The sequence below is a fragment of the Lissotriton helveticus genome, chromosome 3_1, assembly GCF_964261635.1.
Source record: "Lissotriton helveticus chromosome 3_1, aLisHel1.1, whole genome shotgun sequence".
Lineage (NCBI taxonomy): Eukaryota > Metazoa > Chordata > Amphibia > Caudata > Salamandridae > Lissotriton > Lissotriton helveticus.
In genome coordinates this window covers 357,610,306-357,630,758 of record NC_136061.1, presented here as the reverse complement: position 1 = coordinate 357,630,758, position 20,453 = coordinate 357,610,306, and the positions used below count along the sequence as shown (strand labels likewise).

Genomic DNA, 20,453 nt, shown 5'->3' with positions numbered 1-20,453 from the left:
ACCTGACCCTGCACCCACCCACTCAACGCTCTCCACCAGGCCCCTGACCATGCACCCACCCAGCGCTCTCCACCAGGCCCCTCACCCTGCACCCACAGTACCAAAAGTTATTTTCTAAAGGCATATGTTTCTCTTACTTGGCATCTATCTAGTTTTTGGTTTTTCAAAGAACCTAAGATTCGCTCTCCAACCCCTAGGTCGCTCTCACTCTTTCTCTGTCACTCTGTTACTCTCACTCCCATCTCACTCCCATCTACTCATATGGTGGCCTTTGCACAGAAGCCGGATGGAAAACAATGTCCCGCCATCTACATAGCACTTAACCCTAATATCCATCTACCCTGCACTGCACCTTTCAGGTCTTTCACCTTTCCTTATTCATTTATGTCAAACTTTTTTCTCTCTCCCCTTGTGCCTTACTTTTCCCTCATCAATCTTTCCTTTTCACTCGAGTCGGGAGAGGCGATCGACGCAATAATAAAGAAGAGCAGAGGTGCGGTGCAGTACAACAGAGAACCACACCTTTGCTAACAAGCAAGAGTAGGGCAGGGAGGGACAGAGACGGCATGTGATGGAGAGGGCAGAGGACAGGGTGTGATGGAGAGGGCAGAGGACAGGGTGTGATGGAGAGGGACAGAGACGGCAGGTCTCCCCAAGGTAATGCAATCCTGCCAAGGCCGGACTGGCCAGCCGGGCAAGCGGGCAATCCCCCGGGAGGCCGGTTTCGGTCCCCCGGGAGGCCGGTTTCACTCGACGGAAGTGGTGATGAGTATGAGTTACGCAGCCCTGCAGCAACGTTCACACACTCTGGTGAATTAAACAAAGCTGCCTGCACGCACCTAAAAGACGATGAGTTACGATGTATCTGCGAGTGTTTTTTTCATGAGAGGAGCAGCAGGCATTAGGTTGAAGTGTATTTCCCTTTATTTTTTAAGAGAAGCATTTCTCTTCTCTGCGTCTTTTAGGTGCGTGCAGGCAGCTTTGTTTATTTCATCAGCGTGTGTAAACGTTTGAAAGCAACCGTGACCGGCTTTAGAGAGAAATGTTTGCATGTGTGGTAAAATTCGTCTTTAGCTTGTGCTCCTTCTGCCAAGCCGAGATTTGATACTGTGGAACCTGTACCCTTGTTAATCTGTTAAAATACCCACACTTCAAGTCCCAGAATGCAATATAAAATCGTGGCCTGAATCACAGTTATGCAAGTATCTGAAAAGCAAACATTGCAGCTATGCGCAATGTGTGTACCTGATGATTTGTTGTTTATTCTGGAGGAATCATTAGTAGATAATAAATGTCCTGCTTGGATTTGGAGTAGCAGGATTTAGAGACGTACTGTAAGGGGAGGACTGACTTGGTGTAAATAGGGACTGAATTTATCATTTTTACCAGGGCTGCTTGAAGTTCCCAGTCCGGCCCTGTGCGCGCGCTAGGCTTCTGTAACTGCAGCATGGCCCATTGTCATTCTGTGTGAGAGAATCGCCACAGACAGAATGACAATGGGGCTAATTGACAGACTGCAGGTCTGGGAGGAGCTGTTGAAGCCTCTTCAGCACTTCAAAGAAATGTGAGATGGCCTCCAACAGCGAGTGCTGCTGACGGCATTTCTCCCCAGTATGTAGCGCTGCCCTGCACTTTCCCACATCGTGCTGCGGCGCCCCTGGCTCCTCATAACGGCGCACCAGGGCGCCGCGGCGCACAGTTTGGGAATCGCTGCCCTAGGGAATTCACCAGTGATGTCCCGACCCCAGCTGGAGGAGGTCTCTTCGGACTACTATCCTCTGGGACTGTTGAGTTTAATTCTATGGGTTATCTGCATGTTGGGGAGTGGGGGGGTTGGAGGGCTTGGGGGAGAGAAGGGGGGGCAGTTGGGATGGGGAATGGGAGGGGGGGGTTGGTGGTGGTGGCCGTTGGATGCTTGCTGCGAGTCTTGCTCTCCCTAGGGGAGAGGTTCATTGGCGTTGGAATACTGGATTACTTAATCGATGCAATCTAGGGTGTGGTACCCCGCTCGGGTCCTACCCCTGTCTGATGTGGGTCCGGGCCTGTTGGTCTCATAGAACCGGGGGCGGGTGCGAGTGGTGGGGAGAGGAGGGTCTGGCCGGGTGCATGTGGAGGGGGCCGGATGTGAGAGGGGGAGTTTGGATGATTGTGGTATGGAGGGGGCAGAGGTGTGTTGAGTTAGCGACTGTGAAGCGGTGGGGCCTGGACATTCCTCATGCCTCTTAGCGTTGGCACGTGGAACGCGAAACGTCTTAACTCCCCGCAGAAACACCAAAAGGTTTGGAAATACTTGTCAGACCATCACTTAGATGTGGTGGGTCTCCAGGAGACCCATCTGGCGCGCAGAGACGAACTCCGGCTCCGCCACAGGCAATTTCCCCTCATCTATAGATCCTCTGCTTCTACCAAGCACAGGGGGGTGGCTCTTCTATTTCGGGCGTCCCTCCACTTCTAGCCTATGGGGGTATGTTGTGATAAGGAGGGCCGGTGGTTGATGGTCAAGGGACTACTATACGGCCGCTTGTGTACGTTTGTGGTGGTGTATGTTCCCAATGCTCAGCAGAACACCTTTCTTCAGGGCCTGTTGGATGGGATGGGGGACTTTGTGGAGGGGCACTTGTTTCTATTGGGTGACTTCAACATGGTCTGGGACAAAGCATTAGACATCTCTCGAGCCCATAGGGCGGACTCCGGGATTTTTTCTGTAGAATCGAAGGACCGGATGGGCGATCTGGGGCTGATCGATGGTTGGCGCACTGTGCACACCCAGGCCCGAGATTATACATTCTTCTCCCACGTTCACCAGTCCTACTCCCGCATAGACCATATCTTTTTGAGCCAAGCACTCAGGGGAGATGTCCGTGATTCCAAGGTTTTTCCGCTCTCTGTCTCAGATTATAGTCTTCTGGTCCTCATGCTGCAGTGGTCGGTAGGGGGAGATGGCTTTCGGAAATGGTATTTTCCGGCGGCGCTTATTAGGGATGATACTTCTTGTAAGGAGCTCAGGAAGGCTATCAGGGAATTCCTAACTCTCAATCCCACGTCGGACACGTCGGTGTTCAATACGTGGGACGCTTGCAAGGCCTCGTTGAGGGGCACTTGCATAGGCCTCAATGCGAACCTCAATAAATTAAGGAGGAAGGAACGGGAAGAATTGGAGGCAGAACTTGCCGGCTTGGAACGGGCACATAAATCAAATCCATCTCGTGCAACCCTTCGACCACTGACGGCTGTCAGGGGGAAATTAAGGGCCCATTATGCCAATCGTGCGGAGTTCACCCTCCTGCGATTGCGGCACGTGTCTTACTCGCAGGGGAACAAGGTGGGGAGGCATTTGGCCCGTCAACTCCGAAAAAAAGAGAAAAGGAATATATTGGAGGGATCCAGGGCCCGGGGGGATCCCTGCAGCATCGGGACAAGGATAAGGCAGACCTCTTTGGCCGGTTCTATGCTGCACTGTATGAAGGTGACTCCCTGGATCAGGGGGTCCAGGACGCCTTCCTCGCGGACCTCCCCATACTGCAGGTCTCTAGTGGGTGGAATGAGCGGTTGGCGGCCCCCTTTTCCAGGGCTGAGGTGCTGGAGGCTATTAAGGCCCTGAAGCCTAACAAGGATCCGGGCCCGGACGGCTATACTGCTCTTTTCTACCAATCATTTGCGACGGAGCTGGTTGATTACCTGGTCTCCCTTTTCAACGAAATGGCGGTTACGGGGACGACCTCTGGGACTATGGCCGAGGCCATGATAACCGTGATCCCCAAGCAGGGAAAGGACCCCTCCAAATGCGCGTCGTATCGCCCGATAGCACTCCTCAATGTGGATGCTAAATTGTACTCCTCTATCATTGCCCGCAGGCTTCAGGACCTGATGCCGGCTATTGTCCATCCGGACCAGTCCGGGTTCATTAAGGGTCGGCAGACGCATGACAACTTGCGGCGGGTGATGCACTTGATAGAGAAGGCCACCAGGTTCCGCATTCCGGCGATACTAGTTGGACTGGATGCGGAAAAAGCGTTCGACCGTGTCGATTGGGGATTCATGTTTCGCACCCTGACCGCCTTTGGCTTTTCGCGCCAGTTCATCACCATGATTCGGGCTAATTACAGCAGCCCTAGCTCAAGGGTGATGATTAACGGACATCGGTCTGCCTGTTTCCCTCACTCACGGGGTACGAGGCAGGGTTGCCCCCTCTCCCCTCTCCTCTTTGCCTTGAGTATCGAGCCTCTGGCGCTTGCGATACGGGAGAGGGAATAGATCGGAGGCCTTCCCTTTGCGGGTGAGCAGCACAAGATCTCCCTATTTGCGGACGATGTGCTGTTATCCCTGGGGGATCCGGCCCAATCATTGCCGCATGTTCAGGAGGTGCTATACCGATTTGAGGCGGTAGCTGGGTTCAAGGTTAACTTTGACAAGTCATACATACTGAACCTGACTCTCCCCCCAGCGGAAGTAGAGCGGGTACGCTTGCTCACGGCTTTACCATGGGCGTCTGCCTCCCTGTTATACCTAGGGGTGCGCCTGACTTCTAATATAGGATCATTATTCGCGGCTAACTTCCCCCCAATGCTAGCTGCGATACGGGCAGAGTTGGACCAGTGGAAACCGAAGTTTCTTTCATGGCTTGGTAGGATCCATGCTCTTAAGATGGTGCTTCTGCCTAAGTTCCTTTATCTGTTCCAGGCCCTTCCCATTCCTATAGAGGTGGACTTTTTCCGGCGCTTGAAAACCTTGATGCTGAAATTTGTCTGGCAGGGAGGACGGGCACGTATCCCATTCTCGACACTGCGCCGACCGAGGAAGGAGGGTGGAGTGGGGTTCCCTGACATGCATTTATATTATAAAGCCGCGCAGCTAAGTGTGCTAGTGGAATGGTCCCAGCAGCTCTCAGAGAAGCACTGGCTACATATGGATAGGAGTGTGGCCGGGAGATCGATCTGGGACTTGGTCTGGAAACCCAAAGTAGACAGGCCTAAGAATGCCTACATTAGCACTCCGACTAGCACGGTCCTGAAGGTGTGGGACACGGTCTCCGGCGACGACCGCTGGACCACGTTTCCATTCCCCTTCACCCCCATTCACTTCAACCCGGCATTGCAGGAGGGGCCCTTCCGACTGTGGAGAGAGGGAGGCTGTAGGGCGCTCACGCATTTGTTCCATGGAGTGGCCCCACTCACCTTCCACAACTGCATGCGTGACTATGGGATCCCGGTCACTGAGCGCTTTCGTCACAACCAACTTCTCCACTGGGCAACTTCGGCGGGGGTGAGCGAAGCCGCTACCGGGCCACCTTCTCCATTCAAATCCTTTCTTCTCCGCACCTCCACTATGAAAGGGACGATCTCTTTCTACTACGGGCTACTATTGGCCACTACGATCACTCCGCGCCCCCTCTACATGGAACCACTGGGAGGTCCTTCTGGACCGTGACATCTCCAATGACGAATGGAAGCACCTTTGGAGTGATATCATGACGCACAATCACTCGGTGAACCTTAGGGAAGCCCACTTAAAGACCATGCACGATTGGTATCTTTACCCGTCCAAGCTCCATCGAATTTTCCCAGCGTCCTCGGATAGGTGTTGGAGGGGTTGTGGCCTACTGGGGGATTTCCGCCACATCTGGTGGGACTGCCCGATCATTCGCCCCTTCTGGGCGGAAATTCTGGCCCACATCAAGGACGTCCTGGGGTATCCGATTTCAGACTCAATGGCTCATGTCCTGTTGGGACTCCGTGACCCGCTGTTAGAACATCAAACTAAAGCAGATAAAAGTATCCTGTGGTTGTGCTTGGGGGCCGCCAAGCTCACGTTGGCAGCGGCGTGGAAGAAGCCACATGCCCCAGCCTCGTCCCTGTGGCATGCGAGATTATGGGGTCTACTGAGCATGGAGAGAATGGCGGACATCTTCCTGGGCAACTTTAAAAAATGTATGTTCCGATGGGGCCCTTTGGTTCGCTTTTTGTCACGAGGCCTACCATCTGCGGTCTGCCCACTTCACCTTTTCCAGGTTTAATCGGATCACATGGATGTTGCGACTTGTAATGCATGAGAGTGTGGTTGCCACCACCGGGGGGGGGGAGGTGGGGAGGGGGGGAACCAGTTGGGTATGTGGGTTTTTTAATTGTTGCGACACTGTTTAACCCATGGGGGCTGTTAGACTACTGAACCCTCTGCTGCGCTATTCCCTATACCGGGCACTTGGCCAAGCACGATTTTCCGCCTAGAACTCCTTGGCGTGCACTGGACTTATGAACTGAACTTTGCTATACAGCCTTGTTGCCCCACCTTGCATTCTCCCATGTGTTTCTTCTGAGAGCTCTCTACAGCGTCCCCTGTGAGGGGCTTTTGGCGAAAATGTCGCTTGTATCTCTCTTCTTACTTTTCCTTCACTTCTCTTTCTTCTCTTCTCCTGCAAAATTTCTAAATAAAAATGTTACAAAAAATATCTTAATTGCCAAATCAATCGCAAAAAACGCAGATCAAACCAGAGTCAAATCCAGTTTAACAATCTGATGGAAAAAATTAATAATAATCCAGAAGTCATCGTGAAAAAATCCGATAAGGGCGGAAACATTGTTTTATGGCCCAAAAACGAATATGATTTGGAGGCAAAGCGGCAGTTGGACAACTCAGATTGCTATGAAAAAAACACTCAGAAAGCCTATAATAGGGCAAAAGACAATATCAAAAGGAACTACAAAGGTGGAAGAGTGAGGGTTTAATCACCAGTGAAGAATTTAACTTCATGTATAATGCTCATCCGGAGATGCCCTTCCTGTACCTACTACCTAAACTACACAAAGGAAAAGTTCCTATACCAGGACACCCAATCATATTTGCTATTAAGAGCATGACGGATTTTTATTTACAAGACCTGGTCAAGACAATGCCGTCATATTTAAAAGACACAGGTGATTTTTTTAAACGAAATGACAATATCCCGTGGACTGATGACCTATTGTTATTGACTCTTGACATAGAGTCATTATACACCAGTATCCAACATGAGTGTGGTTTGCAGGGCGTTAAACATTTTTTGAATACCCGACCAGCAGAGTATGTATTGCATAACAAGATGCTTATATCCTTGATCACTTGGTGCCTCAACAATAATTATTTTTCCTTTGGTAAGGAGTTTTTCAGACAGAAACGGGGGGTGGCCATGGGAGCATGCTTCTCCCCGAGCTATGCGTGCTTGCACGTAGGGTTCTGAGAGAGGCAGGTCCTCATGGGGCAACTTAAGGATATATTTGAACAAAGGGTCAATCTATGGCTTCGGTTTATAGATGATGTTTTTATAGTCTGGAAGGGGGATAGTCAGAGTGCTAATGAATTCATAGATAAAATCAACACAAATGATTTCAATTTGCACTTTACATCACATTGCAGCACTAGTTCAATTGAATTTTTAGATGTCCGGATACAGGCTGTCAACAACAAACTGACTACCACTGCATACAGAAAACCAACAGCAGGGAACTCAACTCTTCATGCCTCTAGCGCACACCCTAAACACCTAATCGCAAGTATACCCTATGGGGAGATCATGCGATTAAAGCGCATATGCAGCACCCCTAAAGAATTTGAGAAATGTAAAAATGAAAGCCTAGAAAGAATGAAAAGAAGGGGCTAAACAGATGACATTCTAACGAAAGCCACAGTTAAAGCTAGTGAAAGACCCAGATCTGAGCTATTACCATTATCCAATAGAGTGGAAGATGAGATAATTGAAAAAGATGAGGCACCCAGACTAATCACCACGTTCAGTAGACAAGAGCGCAAAATAAGAACCATTTTGAATAAAAATTGGCCAATTGTGTTAACAGATAGCATTTTAAAAGAAAGTTTACCAGATAAGCCTAATGTAACTTTCAGAAAATGCTAAAATATGGCCGCATACCTATCTAAAACCCAAGTAGCAGGGGCTCCTACTACTATGTGGTTACCTGTCAGACAGGGTTTCTTTAAATGCGCAACCTGTCGGGCGTGCAAATCTGGTGTAAATACTACCAAATACAGCACGCCCTTTACAAATTATGAACTGGAAATCAAGGGTAGTTATGATTGCCGCACGGAGTTTGCGGTTTATGTACTCACGTGCACCTGTGGGCTTAGATACGTGGGAAGTACTAAGAACCAGGTGCACGTGAGGATTTTACAACACATCAGAGCAATCATAAACTGTGACCCTGCCTATCCGGTAGCGAGACATTTTAAAGCGATGCATGACAAAGACATTAACTGTCTCTCATACTTTGTCATCGATATGGTACCGGACCTAAGAGAGGCGGGGATAGGGAGAAATTATTGAGGCAATTGGAGACAAAATACATTTTAAATCTAAACAGCAAGTCTCCCAATGGCTTGAATAATACGGAGGATTTGCACACATTCCTTTAGTAATCTCTTCGTTTTCTGAGAATAGATGCAGAACTTTACAGTACATGCATGGCATGACTTAAGAATCTAACAGTGCTCAATAAAAATAAAAATAAAAATAAAAATAAAAACTATCACAATTATAAAATAAGAATAATAGAAAATAGACGTTGCCGAAAGGGGAGGAGTTAAATGTATTTTGGATTAATCCCCCTAAGATGAAATGTACAACGCGAAGGTCTTCACAACTCTCTTTTTTAATTACCACTTATTTTTTTCATTATTAGCACCGAGCACTTTAGGCAATGGTTAAACAGAACATTAGAGATGAGTAAGGGTGATATGGCATCCGGGACCGGATATCAACCTTGAGCTTATGGAAACTTATGAAATACACTTGAAAATGTGAACCTGTAAATAATGTATGAACATCGGTAGAATCACAAGACTAGCTAATCCTTGTTATATTTGCACATAGGCGACTGCATTGAAGCAGGATAATCTTGCACTAAGTATTGCGTCATTTTGCACATGTTGTTTTCTGCATTCATGCTGGCATTCTTTTAACTCTGGAAAAAAAAATGTTAACAAATTTTTTACAATGATTATGAGATTGTCTGGTTTTAAAAGTGAAAAAATCTTTTAAAGGCATATTCTCTTAGTTGTGAATAGTGTAAATAATATGATAAGTATTTATTATCGTATTTATTGATTATTTATTGCAATATGGTGCACACAAAATTAACGCATTTATGCAGTTATAAGCCGTACTAAAAGTGAAATGAAACCGATTACAATGGATGTATATTTAAACCAGGAAGTGCACGTTTAAAAGTCTCTAACATTGCCATTTATTTATGTATATATGCACTTAAGTATATCTTCACTGTTTACTATCATGTGGTGGTCAACGAATGAGAAGAGAAAAAATGAGTATTTAAATGTGAATTGCGAACTGCATGGTCGCTATGTGAGCAAGGGTATTCGTTACCCGAAAAGCGTCATGCCAGAAGTGACTTTTGAAGAGATAATAAACCTTCTTTAAATACTTACGAGCTGCTTGGTGGTCCGTGATTCTGTGGTGTTACGCCGGTGAAACAGAAGCTGTGTGGATATATATATATATATATATATATATATATATATATATATATATATATATCCTGTTCCACAACGCGTAGCCACCGCTACGCAAATGCACTCTCCTCGAACACCAATGATCACATCCAATCCATTCTGCGCTTTCCAGATAAGTTTATTTTCTTAAATGCAGCATCGTGATGACAAACACGGAATAAACCCAACGCGTTTCGGCGAAAGCACTCGCCTTGGTCACGGGTGATTCCATTACCAGTGTGCAAACAATAAATAAAGTTCCACGTGATAAGTGATAGAAATAAACAACGGACTCAAGGCCCTATTATCGTAGCCATCTTGGAGTGGAGTGTACTCCCATGAATACATGTGGCCCACTGCCGTATAGTGTGCAAATCCCATGTACACACTATTTATATTCAAGCAAGTGCCTTCAAATATCATTTGAAATATTTGAATACTTATTACATAACTAGTTCCATATCACATATTCTCCAAAATAAAGTCATTTAGTGCACAAATTAATTATCATCTTCGCGTTTGACATCATCATAAAACAACAACCTCATAGTATATTATGAAACATGATTGCCACATTTAAATTAAAGTCGTTTGAAAATATTGAGTACTCCAGTGAGTAATATTTCATATACTGTCGTAAACTATGATATTGTGCCTGTTGTATAGTCCCAAGTGAGTTTTTATAAAGTGAGTCCACACGATCATATCCAATTATCTGTGCCCCAGTGAGGTTTTCTTCCTGTACACCGTTATGTTTTCATTACCTACAATTGAAACACAAAAGAATGGGCCAATCAAATTACTGTATACTATGTAACACTCCATATGTCTTCTAAATGGGTTATGAGTCTCAAAATTAGTGCAAAAACAGTGAAACAATACATTTAAACATTTTAAAATCAGCAGAACGCATACTGTAGACATAGGGCTTAAGCAATACTGGAATAAGTACACTCCTGACCCATTTCTAAGAGACTTAATCAAGAACAAACCTCAAAGATTATTCTATCTCACTTGACTCTTAGTCCCCTAAATGCCATTTCATTTCTTCTAGGCATGAGAGTGTCTAGCTCAAGAATGTATCTATTCTCCATTTGCCTTAATTTGCGGATTTTATCACCACCTCTTTTCATGGCCGGAAGCTTGTCAATTACGAAGAACTTCAACAAGTTTCTATTGCTTTTGTGTAGCTCTTCGAAGTGACGAGCAATCGGTGAAGTTTGATCTCTGTTGTCAATCGATCTCATATGTTCCAGGACACGTTTTTTGGCAGGGAACATTGTGCTCCCTACGTATTTCCTGGAACACGGACACATCAACACATAAACACAATATTCGGATAAGCATGTAAGATGTTTGTTTATGGTTTTTTATACAGCTTCTACCGGGAAAAAGACTTTCTTGATGTTATTACTATACCTGCATGCCTTGCATTTCATGCAGGTATAGAAGCCTTGGATTTCAAACGACTTTAATTTAAATGTGGCAATCATGTTTCATAATATACTATGAGGTTGTTGTTTTATGATGATGTCAAACGCGAAGATGAGAATTAATTTGTGCACCAAATGACTTTATTTTGGAGAATATGTGATATGGAACTAGTTATGTAATAAGTATTCAAATATTTCAAATGATATTTGAAGGCACTTGCTTAAATATAAATAGTGTGTACATGGGATTTGCACACTATACGGCAGTGGGCCACATGTATTCATGGGAGTACACTCCAATCCAAGATGGATACGATAATAGGGCCTTGAGTCCGTTGTTTATTTCTATCACTTATCACGTGGAACTTTATTTATTGTTTGCACACTGGTAATGGAATCACCCGTGACTAAGTCGAGTGCTTTCGCCGAAACCCGTTGGGTTTATTCCGTGTTTGTCATCACGATGCTGCATTTAAGAAAATAAACTTATCTGGAAAGCGCAGAATGGATTGGATGTGATCATTGGTGTTCGAGGAGAGTGCATTTGCGTAGCGGTGGCTACGCGTTGTGGAACAGGATTTGTATACAGGGTTACCTTTGCCCCTGGATTGCACCATTGTCTTGGTGTGTATATATATATATATATATATATATATATATATATATATATATATATATATATATATATATATTTCTTTTTTTTTCTGTCACTGTACCGAGGCACCCCACATGACCAAAAACCCCAAACTGTGCTTTACGTCTATAAGTACTGTTGTCTGAAACCATACCTTTTTTTACCCTTTCTAAAGTTTAATCAATAAGGGTGTTCTCTGATGATTCCATGTCTATTAAGGCACTAGATATTTGCTGCTCATGTGCTAGCATACTTGACAATGTGACTTTTTATTGTATATAAAATAGTTTGACACTGAACTCACTTGGGTATTTCTATACTCCTTCTATATAACAAACCCTGTGGTTAGTTTGCCATCTTACCTAAAGGACACTACAGACTTTTTGACCAAAATCAGCACTGTGACCTGGTGTTCGGATTACTTATTAGTTGTAATGGATATTGAATCCCTTTACACTGGTATTAGTCACTGTCACGGAATCAATGCTACCAAACATTTTCTAGAGAACCGTGATCTAAGTATGAGAGATCATAATGATATGCTATTAGAGATCATTGAAATATGCCTTACCACCATTTTTTTCCAGTTCCAGAACGAGATCTTCCAACAGGTGCGTGGGGTGGCAATGGGTTCATGCTTCTCCCCCAGTTACTCATGTTTACATGTGGGCTGATGGGTGAAGCATGGCCTCAGAACCGCTCACCACCGTTGGAGCCTTATAGTACACTACTGGCGTTACATAGATTGTGTGTCTCGTTTGGAAGTGGCCAAGGGAAGAAGCTTCCGAATTCATTAATGACATCCATTGACGCATCTACTGTTGAATTTTTGGATGTTCTTGTATATGTTGATGGACCTTCAGACCATGTTACATCGGCAATCTACGGCTGGGAATTCAATTCTTCATGTCCATAGTTCACTTCCCAAGCACCTAATTAATAGCACTCCGTACGGAGAGTTCATCCGCAGCCGGCGTATTTGCAGCTGTGATGTAGTTTCTAGAAAATGTCAAAAGGAAGCATATCAAAGATTTCTTAACAGGGGCTATAGCAAGAACATACTCAATATAGCTTTGAACAAAGCCTATGACAGGCAGAAGGAGGTGTTACTTCAGCCTAATTCTAGTAGGACAAACAGTGAGGCTGTTTTAAATAACAAGGTGCACCCTGTTCGGCTGATAACGACTTTTTGCACTCAGGAACAGGTAATTCGGAAAATCTATTCAGAATGGCCAATCATTCAAACTGACAATATCTTAGGTCCCATTTTGCCGAGCCTGCCAGCCATCACTTTCAGACGGGCACCCTCTATGAGGGATGCCCTGGTTAAATCCATGCCAGAGGTGAAATCCAAAAATACCTGGCTTCTTCAAGTGCACTTTGTGCCGTGCGTGCACGTTTGCTAAAAATAGCACTTATTATAAAAGAGCTTTTAGTGAGAAGGAAATTGCTATTCAGGAACATTTAACATGCTGTTCTGAATATGCAATATATAAGTTGAAGTGCACCTGTAACCTTGAATATATTGCCAGCACCAAGCTCCCTGTCCATAAACTCATCCTCCAACATGTCAAGGCCATTGTCAACTCTCACTACAATTACCCAGTGGCCAGACATTTCAAGTCTGTGCATGATAACAAACTGAAAGACTTGAAATATACAGTTTTAGGATCTGTTCCCAACCCCGGACCGGGGGGGGGAAATCGAGATAAGCTTTTAAGACAGAAAGAAACTCAGTTTATTTTAGCTCTCGATACTAGAGTCCCTAATGGCCTTAATATGAACGAGGACCTTCATAATTTTCTGTAGTGTCTTACTGTATAAACATGTGTACATTAATTGAGGGTTGTATTTGATAGTTTTTCTGTGTCTTTATGAATACTTTTTTATATATATATATTTTTCTATGGTTTTTTTTCTGTGAATGCTGGTACATTTGCACTGTAAGATTGTTTAGGCGTAAGTAATCTAGGAGGTTTCCCCTTGCTGCTAATGTGTTGACTTCCTTTTTACACAGTTTATTGTTTTTTGCACAGCACTATTTGCACTTTTCAGGCATATGGTACTTTCAGGTTTTCTATTTTGTACCATGTTTTTAATGTGTAAATAAGGCAGGTTTCAACTGTTTATTTTTTGATTTTTTTAGCAATAATTCCTCGAAATTCATCATGAATACATCGTACCACTTATATGTGAGCTCTAAAAGAAGCTATACTTGATTATTTTCGTATTTGGACTTTTTTATGTAAGCTATCTTTTTTGATGGGTTTTCTAGGCTTACACATGCCGTTTCATAGTGGTAGGAATTTTGCACAGATTAAAGTAACATAACTTTGCCTTATACATTACTAATTTGATAAAGAACAATAATGATTTTTAATGCAGTTTGCTATGATGTTGCCGCCTGCCATGAGTTCTTTCCGGCACTGGCCGTGATTGACTTTAGATTGTTCTGCTCTTTTCTTGAGTCAAAATGTAGAAACCATCATTATGAATAGATTATTTTGCACTATGCATTTATTCTGGTTTTAAACTGTATATGATACTAGGCATTTTAAAAAATTTTTAGTTTTATGAAATATTACAGTTTAAAATGCTGTTGCGGCATTTGCCGTGATTGGCGGTTTCACAGTGATTTGCTTACTGGTTGACACTTTGACTCTATAAATAACATTGTTTACACTATGTATATATTTTTTACTTGCAGGATCCATTTTATACATCAGTGATTTTACTGCATGTCTATGATCATGTATCGAATGCCTAAGTCTGTTGTCAATGTTTATTTTTACTGCGACCAATCATTCTATTTTCTATGGCTGATTGTGCACACAGCTCACTTTAAAAACGTCATACCCACAGAGACGCATCATGTGATCAAGCTCCCTAGTGGAGCGAAACGCGCCATGGAGGACACTTGTCCCTTTACTTGTATGCCGAAATAAAGATTGCACAGTTTACACACTAAGGAAGTGTGTGTCCTTAATTTATGTGGGAGAAGTTTCAAGAGGTCCGTGCCTGTGTGGTTCCGCCTTGCAATTTGGTGGTCAGGACGTATTTGTATATATATATATATATATATATATATATCTCCCAAAAACCACTGCATTCAGCGATCCTCAGCCTCACAACGCTGGTGCCGTGAGTGGCCGCAGTCGCCATGTTAGTATTCACTCACGATTCCCCAATCACCTCCACTTTCGGTTTCAAAGGAACAACGGCACACCAAATAGGTCCAGGCACAATTAATGTTTAATGTGCACTCTCCAAACAAAGACGACGCGTTTTGGCGTGAAGCCTTTATCAAGTGGCCACCATTTTGATACAAAGCATATTTAAGTCCTTCTTCTGTGCAATAGACATAGTAAAAATACAATCGATTTTTGTACATGTAACTTAAACCATACACATTGTAAATTGTAAATTATAGCATGGTATTCATCTGTAATTAACTAGAAAGATGGAAAGAAGGTTACAATTTATTCTAATTTGGCGCCATAAATCAAAAATATCGTTCTCAGTACTCATTCGTAACGGCTAGGACTTCTGGGCAATGTAGTTTAAGTGGCAAATTGGCATACCATTTGGCTCAATAATGTATACCGTGAGACGAATCCGTCATCTCGACATATTGATTAGAGGTACATATCATTTCAGAGGATTACAAGGGACATATATCGCCCATCCATAATTCACAATTATTGATAATGATTATATGAGAAAATATATATTCGTACATACTCATTAAACCTCTTGGTTTGGATACGATAAAGCCTGTTGGTATTATATAAAACACAAAATAAAGCAGAATTCCGCTAATTAAATACCACGTAAACATTTTGCATCATGACAATTTTGTCTTTACACTATGTATATCTTTTTTACTTGCAGGATCCATTTTATACATCAGTGATTTTACTGCATGTCTGTGATCATGGACCGAATGCCTAAGTCTGTTGTCAATGTTTATTTGTACTGCGACCAATCATTCTATTTTCTATGGCTGATTGTGCACACAGCTCACTTTAAAAACGTCATACTCACAGAGACGCATCATGTGATCAAGCTCCCTAGTGGAGCGAAACTCGCCATGGAGGACACTTGTCCCTTTACTTGTATGCCGAAATAAAGATTGCACTGCTTACACACTAAGGAAGTGTGTGTCCTCAATTTATGTGGGAGAAGTTTAAAGAGGTCCGTGCCTGTGTGGTTCCGCCTTGCAATTTGGTGGTCAGGACGTGTTTGTATATATATATATATATATATATATATATATATATGAATGAGAACCTACCTGAAAACATCGCTACAACAGCCCAAGAAAGTCGCACTACGCCAAGTAGCAGCAATGCTACTTAAAAACTCTAGAAAAACTACTCCGCAGTGAGCTTTCTAAATGGTGGGAAAAGAAATCCCTAGAAAAATACCTTGATGCAAACTGCGTCCCACGAGGTCTGAGGGTTTTGATTGTTCCTACCTACGAAAACCCTGACCCTAAGATGCTACAGGAATGGGCAGAGAATAACTTACAATCTTCTAAAAACATGCTTCATATTCTAATTAAATATGCCCAATCTGATAGGGATGCCTTACTGGTCGAAATCGACCGTGTTAATGGACTTCTGGAAGCAACTGGAGAGACTGATTTGATCAATAAAGGTCGCAAAGACATAGACCAGAGATTGGCAAAACTGGAAAAGACCATTCAGGAACGTAAGATACAGAAGTTTGCGCGTGATAAAAATGATTACGCGACTGGCCGCATTTTTACGTTCGCCAGAAAATACGATTCGTATAAACGAAAGGCAATGTCAACGCAACACAAATCTGGCATAACATCTGATCAAACAGTTAACAGCAACTCCGCTCCTTCTAATGTAGACAACCTATCTGTGTCATCGTACAGTGGCTCTGAAGGTAGTTTAACTTCCACCACAATGGGCTCCACTGACCTCACCAACTTCACACTAGTGGATGAACTAAATTTTGTCAACGAGGACCGGAGGTATTCTCTGCGCTCACGGAACATTCCTCAACCAGCAGGCAAACCAGCAGCCAAAAGCGTTACATCAGAAGGCGCAATTCCAAAGCGCGGTGGAGGGAGAGGCAACACACGAAGGAATTGGAACAAATAACCACGACACAGGAAAACACTGTAATTAACTTGACTGACTTGGTACTCTCCAAGGCAGAGGAGCAACTTCTATCTTTGGGCCTTTCCTATTGTCCTCCCAATAACTTTTCATACACCCAGGCACGGATTGATGTCTTTAAATTTATTAGAAAAATTAAACTCATGAAGTATTTTCTAATTCATCCATACAATAAAGACAAGAACATTGATTCTCCGGCCGGAACATCGTAAGAACAGCCATTAAGTGTGAAAAATCTAACAGGTCTTCAAACTTTAATCTCTTTGGCCTGTGAGGACAGTTCTCAATGCACCCCTACAGTCAGCCAAGTTATTCCTGTGAATCAAACGCCATCTACTCCATTTCGTGGAAAGTCCACTTTCTTACCCCTAATGCCTAAAGACGCCCTGGATATATTCAGTGATAGAGTTACCACTGAATTGAAAACATTGAACCGAACGATTCTGGGAAAGAAAAAACAAATAGATTTCAACAATCAAAAATACATTGCATTGATCAAGAAAATACAAGGCAACACAAATGTGATAGTAAAGAGTGCAGACAAAGGTGGGAACACTGTACTATGGGCAAAATCTGACTATCTTCAAGAGGCAACACGCCAGTTGGGTGATCCCTTATGTTACACAAAATCCAGCAAATTTGCCATGTTGAAAACTTATGATAACACCAGAAAGAATATCAATCACTGGCAAAGACTTGGTCTTCTTACAAAAGAGGAAGCGACATTTTTTAATGTAACACATCCCATCACCCCTCTTTTCTATCTTTTGCCTAAAATTCACAAATGTATTTCCCCGGTTCCAGGACGCCCTATTATTTCTGCACAAGGGAGTATGAACGAGAACATTTCCAAATATGTTGACTTTTTTTCTCCAAACTCACATGGTTTCACTTCCCTCTTACCTTAAAGATACCACAGATTTTTTAGTTAAAATTAGTGAAGTTACTTGGTGTACCGATTTCTGTTTTCTGGTCATGGACATAGAATCACTATACACAAGCATAAATCATCTGCAAGGTATAGAAGCTACTAAGTATTTTTTGGATACTAGGGCAGCCACTTTCAGGGAACACAATTCAATGTTGTTGGAAATGATACGCATTTGTTTGTTTAACAACTACTTTCAATTTGACAGGGAAATCTTCCACCAAGAACGGGGTGTGGCTATGGGTTCGTGCTTCTCCCCCAGCTATTCATGTTTACATGTTGGCTGGTGGGAGGAGCACGTCCTACATAGAGCACACAGTAAATGGCTTGAACATCTAGCCCATTATTGGAGGTTTATAGACGATATTTTTATCGTCTGGAAGGGTACGCAAGAACAAGCTGCCCTCTTTGTCAATGATATTAATGTCAACAACAGAAATTTAAAGTTCACTGCTACCATAACATCTACCTGTGCAGAATTTTTGGATGTCCAAGTCTATATAGATCAGGGTCAGATTCATACCAAATTATTCAGGAAAAGCACTTCCATTCTTCACGCCCGCAGTTCACACCCACCCCACACTATTCAAAGCATTCCGCTGGGCGAATTTATTCGCTTCAAAAGAATCTGTAGTGACCCCGAGGTGAGCAATCAGTGTCTAGCTGAGTCCATGCAAAGATTCTTGGGACGTGGGTACAAACAAGATGCATTGAACCGTGCCCTTTCTAAAGCCTCAGACCGCCCAAGGGAACAATTATTGACCCCGAGCTCTAGATTTTCCCCAGAACCTACTTTGGGTGGCTCAGTTAGATTTATTACCACCTACTGTTCTCAAGTACAGAAACTAAGACATATTATCAAAACACAGTGGCCTATTGTACTAACAGATGTCATTTTGAGCCCAATGTTACCTAAAAAACCAGCCATTACATTCAGGAGGGCTCCATCTATGAAAGATGCTCTGGACAAAAGTCAACAAGAACTTTCCATCAAAAATCCCTGGTTAACTAAAACAGGTTTTTTTAGATGTACATCTTGCCGGGCCTGTAATTTTGCTGAAAATAGTACTCACTACAAATCAGCTTTTAGTGAGTTACCTAGGCAAATAACTGAGCATCTCACTTGTCGTAGTGATTTCGTTGTCTACCAACTCACCTGCACCTGTTCACTCTCCTACATTGGGAGCACAAATTTGCCTGCCAATCAGCGCATTTTGCAACATATAAGGGCTATAGTTAATTCAGACATGAACTATCCTGTGGCCCGCCATTTCAAGGTGGTTCATGATAAAGAATTGAAGGATCTGAAGTACACTTTGCTATGCTCTGTACCAAACCCCGGGAGAGGTGGGAATCGTGAAAGACTTCTTAGACAAAAGGAAGCTTACTTTATCATGTTACTGGACACGATGTCCCCTAACGGGTTAAATGCTTTTGATGAATTACACCACTTTTTGTAATATGATAACTGAATGAACTGGTCTAATCTAGTGCGTTTGATCCATTTTCAATCTTTCTGATTCTTTTGTAAATAATATTGACCAATGGGCTTTGCATATTAATGATGTAATTATATGTAGGATTTGATGTTTGCACCAAAACAAGTCATGATTTAGGTTCTCTAATTGGGCTTTTCAGCCGTCTATTGTTTTTTAATTAGAATACATTAATCTTTTGAAGTTTTTTTTAAGGTGATTTGGTTTTGCACTTTTGACAGCACTTATATTAATCACAACTTAGCACTATTATTATGAATTGCTTATAGGAAATTTGGGGATATGAAATGTGTAATTTAATTGCAACTCTTTACTTTTCTTTGAAATGCACTTGCATTTGAGCAGTTATTATTTTTTTTTTAACCTAACAACACTACTGTTATGATGGTGGAGCACTATGCTCTCTTCATTTGTTAGGTTATATTAGGTATGGGGAAATACTATATGCTTCGACTAAACTGATCAGTTGTCTATATTTTGAAACTGTGATAGATTTATATTTCAAGTTTATGAGTTGCTTAGAGCACTATGCTGTAACTTCTTTCTTCCCCACTGCGGTATTTCACTGTAGCAAAATGTCTATTTTACATATCAGGTCTATATTGTTGTGTACCCATGCGACCTGTTTCTTTAGGCGCATGGGCTTTTATTTTCTACATATTGTTTCCACCTACTCCTATCGCGTCATGTGACCAAGCTCCGTTCGCGGAGCGAAACGCGTCAGGGAGGGCACTTGCTCTGGCAATTCTGCAATAAATTTCTGCACTGCTAAACTATATGGTGTCTTGGCGTTTCTTACTTGATCCATAAGTAAGAGGAAAAGTGACGAGGAGAAGGTGGTCCGTGCCCGTTTATGACCGCAGCCATCGGCGGTCGGGATTTCTTTTGAGATATATATATATATATATATATATATATATATATATATATATATATATATATATACACACAATATATGTATCTTCTCTTGTGCTTTTATTTTTTGTGCGAAGAACACAACATAATAAACAAAGATTGCGATACCATAGCAAATGTAAATATTGATATAAGCACTAATTGCCTGGACTAGTCGTGAAAATACTATCCAAGGATTTACAAATTAAATGTGTCTTTAATGAGATTTTATCAAAGGAGAATAATTGGGATTTCAAAATGTTTTTTACTTATGCATGACTAGTGATGTATTAAAGTATTTGGGTAATGCTTGGTAATATACAGCTAACAATTTAAGATATTAAACAATTGTATAAAGTGTGGTCAAAATGATTGATTTATAATGTGATTAGTGTGAAGATTATTTATAGATATGTTTTA

General features: G+C 42.7%; 1 long non-coding RNA gene across 1 annotated transcript in view; it reads right to left on the bottom strand.

The window, feature by feature from the left end:
• Positions 1-10,013: 10,013 nt before the first annotated feature.
• The window catches only part of LOC144822468 (uncharacterized), a 299,543-nt gene continuing 289,103 nt past the window's right edge, over positions 10,014-20,453 (bottom strand). Inside the window, exon 7 of the long non-coding RNA XR_013608626.1 lies at positions 10,014-10,259. This is a non-coding gene — a long non-coding RNA (uncharacterized LOC144822468). The remainder of the gene's footprint in view (positions 10,260-20,453) is intronic.